Source organism: Frankliniella occidentalis, unplaced genomic scaffold (genome assembly GCF_000697945.3).
Source record: "Frankliniella occidentalis isolate FOCC.00 unplaced genomic scaffold, Focc_3.1 Scaffold223, whole genome shotgun sequence".
Classification (NCBI taxonomy): domain Eukaryota; kingdom Metazoa; phylum Arthropoda; class Insecta; order Thysanoptera; family Thripidae; genus Frankliniella; species Frankliniella occidentalis.
In genome coordinates this window covers 407,620-411,352 of record NW_026267349.1, presented here as the reverse complement: position 1 = coordinate 411,352, position 3,733 = coordinate 407,620, and positions in this window count along the sequence as shown.

Sequence of the window (3,733 nt, the reverse complement as noted above, 5' to 3'; positions counted from 1 at the left end):
GGACGGCGTTGACGTCGTTGACAAGCCCATTATATAGGGACAACCCCCCTACAGGTTGCGCGGCGGGGGGGCCTAAGCTAGGTCGCACCCCCACCCCCCTCCACCATCCCGTCCGTCGACAGGGAAGGGCGGTGACCTGCTGGCGCAGGGGAGGTTGGCTTTGGACAGGGGAGAGGGAATCGCCGTGAGCAAACAATTTGGTTAAGCTGGGGTGTAAAAGTGAGCAAAGACGCTCGGAGAAGGGCACCCCCCCCCCCCTCTCTCTCTCTCTCGCACACGCACACACACACACACCTTTCTGCTTGCCGGCCGCTTCAGCTGTAAGGACACCATCGGCGTCACAAAAGGCATCAAGACACTCAAGAATTCAAAAACGTCTTAAACGCCGTCGTGGAGATTCGAACCCAATTCGAACCCGGTCGATGAGTTCGGCCATGAGAGTGCGAGTGCGCCGAGATTATTCCTAAATTCATGTTGAACATCGCCAAACGAATAACACTCGAATACTCGGTGCGCTCCTTGGGCTGCGCTGCCGCCGCCGCTCGCGCCGACGGCATGACTGACTGGGAGGCTTATCTGCGGCCGAACACGGCACATGTGTCGCTTCACAGCTCCAACAGGTGAGCAGTGCGGCTAATGAGGGACGCAGGACGCAGATGGCAGGGCCCGCACTGGGAAAAGCTTGCGAACAACTATTTAGAAGTGGCGTTAAATGATTTGCATTGTGAACGAAATCCTTCACATTGCGAACTTGTTCTTCGTACCTTGCGAAGATTTAGTTCGTAACCTTGCAAACTATTTCTTCACAACTTACGAAGAAAATAGTTTGCAATGCAAATAATAGTTTGCAATGCAAAGAAAATAGTTTGCAATGCAAAGAAAATACACTGTTGTGTAGCACTGTTAAAACCTTATGAAGTAAAATGCCAAATCCTTCGGAGGTACGAAGAGTTTGGAAGCTTTGTAGGTAGCAAATCCTTCGAAGGTACGAAGGATTTGGCATTTTGCTTCGTAAGGTTTTAACTGTGAGTTTTCAATGCAAACTTTCTAACAATGCTTCAAAATTGCGGGGAGTGAGGTCACCGCACGACCGTCCTGCCCCGCCTGCGACGGTTCCGCCCATGATTCTGATTCCTACTTTAGGGGAGTCTTGGACCTGCTGGGACGGCGGCGGTGCGGTGGTGCCAAACGTCCGGGGCAGGGCCAGTGCGACACTCTGGGTCCCGGCTTACGTAATGAACCCCCAAAAGTTATCGACATCTTTCGATATGTTGTGCCCCGCGCATTTCAAAACGCACAAATTAGTACATGTTGGGTGAACAAAATATTTTTAACACACTAAGAATTTTTTTCGCCTTCAGCGACGGCGTAGAATGGCTCGTCCCCTGGAGTGACAGCCCGTATCTCGCCTCGATGGCCCAGTCGGTAGAGCAAAGCGCCCAGGGCTTCGGAGGTCGACAGTTCAATTCCAGGTTTTGGAAAACTTTTCGCCTTTCTGTTTGGCGTTTGTCTGTGGCTTTAGGGCCGACGTCGTTAAGTTCAAATATAATCAGAGCACTGCTCACCTCCTTTGGTTGGGTAAGTGACTATATATTCTTTCCAGTACAGTTTGGCAAAGCAATAATTTTCCCACTCTATACTCTTGCGTTTTGTGAACTCTGAATTCACACCGGCGAGTCACCCCGCGGTCGAGGGGGCCACAACTCCGGCAATCTGATGTACACCACCCTGGCAATCTACGATAATCATCGGCAATCTCTAGGCAACTGGACCCAAAAGCTATGCCTTTTTGCCTACATTTAGGGTTCAAGTAGTGCGTTGTGCACAGGCGTTTTATGCCCTAAAAGCAAAATATTCCCGTAGCGATCAGGCAATCTTGGCAATCTGGTATACATTCTAAGGGAGTTGAGGCCTCCTCGCCCACGGTGAGGGGCCTCAGCTGAGTCAGCTCTCCTCAAAGTTTTTCGAGGACTGTGATTGGGCGAAAACGTGTGAGGTGAGGCGAGCTTCCTCAGCTGAGGCGCTTCGCCGTGGGGCGATTCGCTCCACGAGACTTAATCCACCATGAAGGCTCTGGGAGAGTAAGTTGTCAGTCCTAACAGCATGCTTTCCCCAACTTTGACAAAAGAAAAACAACAAAACTTTTGGCAGGGGAGCAGTGAGCCCACCCCGAGGCCACCCGTAACCTTACGTGTGTGAGAACTGTTGGAATGTCACCGTGCTACGTGCAGTAGCGTATCGGTTCACGCGCTATCAGCCTAGTTACTGATTTTTCGACTCTTTTGCCAGCATTGCTGTTTAAAATATTAGCCCACAGGGCTAAGAAAGAGATAGTCCCCTCCGCTTCCCCTTTAAAGCTTCCCCATCAATTTTTCGTAGAGCTCAAGTATAGCTACATAACCAACCCTCCACGAAGATCCACCGCAGAAAAAATGTAAATGAACGTGTGCACTGTAGGAGGGCTGCGGGGTGGTTTTGATAGATGAACCATTGATTGTCGCCCATTCAGTGTAACAGTCATTTACATTTTTCCCAGAATAGATGATAATTGGTATAGGGGCTAACTATAGCTCAAATGGTACCTCGCAATTGTTATCAGATCATTAAAAATAGACGCAGGACACGCAACCGACTCATCGTGTGAAGTTTAACAAGGCGTGTTGACACAGCGCCCCCCAGAGAACAGTGTTCTCAACCAGTCAGTGTCCTTTTTAGACAGTGCCCTAGAGACTGCCTCGACCAGAAGTAAAAGTCGCCCCTCCCCTCTTTGGCAATCTCTCAAGTGCAATTTCCTGAAGACTACCATGACACTGCTGATTTCATCTTCTATTGTACGCTTATTCCGTCAACTTAATGGAATAATCTTTCACTTAACGAAATTTTCTTTGGATTAACGGAACAGTTTTCAAAGCAAAGTTTCATAGAAGTACCGGGTGATTAAGAGCACGCGCCGCGGTGTTGCGGGATTGCATACCCTAGGGGCTATGGCGCCTTACGGGCGGACAGGGAAGGCAAACCCGCCGACAGCGGCGCGTGCTGTGTATCACCCAGTACATACTGGAACACGTTCAAATAATTAATAGAAACATCGGGGACTCTTTAACTCCGGCGGAAGCTATGTCTGTCCGCGAAGCCTTACAGTGCGCGCGCGCGCCAGTCGATCCAAATGCAAGAACCACAGCACCCCAATAACGACGCACGGTAAAAACAATATGACTGATGTTTTGGGCGAAATGGGGGAAACAAAAGTGACAAATCGAGAGTTGATCAGATCAAAAATGAAAATAATACAGTTGATATGGGCAAGTGATTGAAAGTAGGAATTTGAAAAGTTAAGGTGTACGCATTTTCTCGTAGGGATTATCCCCTCGATCTTAGAGCTAGCTGAGAAAATATTCTACAAAACCAGAAGTACGCATTAATCAACATGCTTCATTACACAGTTTTCAGGGTTTGGCGAGGTTTCCTCCAGAAATGCAGGAAATTCCCACATTTTTTTAACGAGACCCTCGCAATCTAAGAGTAGTTTTTCTCACTGTTTTCCCCTTTCTCGCCCCCCAAAAATGAGACATTGTTTTTACCGAGTGGTAAGCAAAAGGCCGCACACACTACTCCCTGTTCGCAGTGCGGCCTGTCCAAGCCAGGGCCAGGCCGTCGAGGCACTCACCGCAGTGGGGACGTCCTTCGGGCGCCTCCCCTCCTCGGCGACCCTCGGCGACCCTCGGCGACCCTC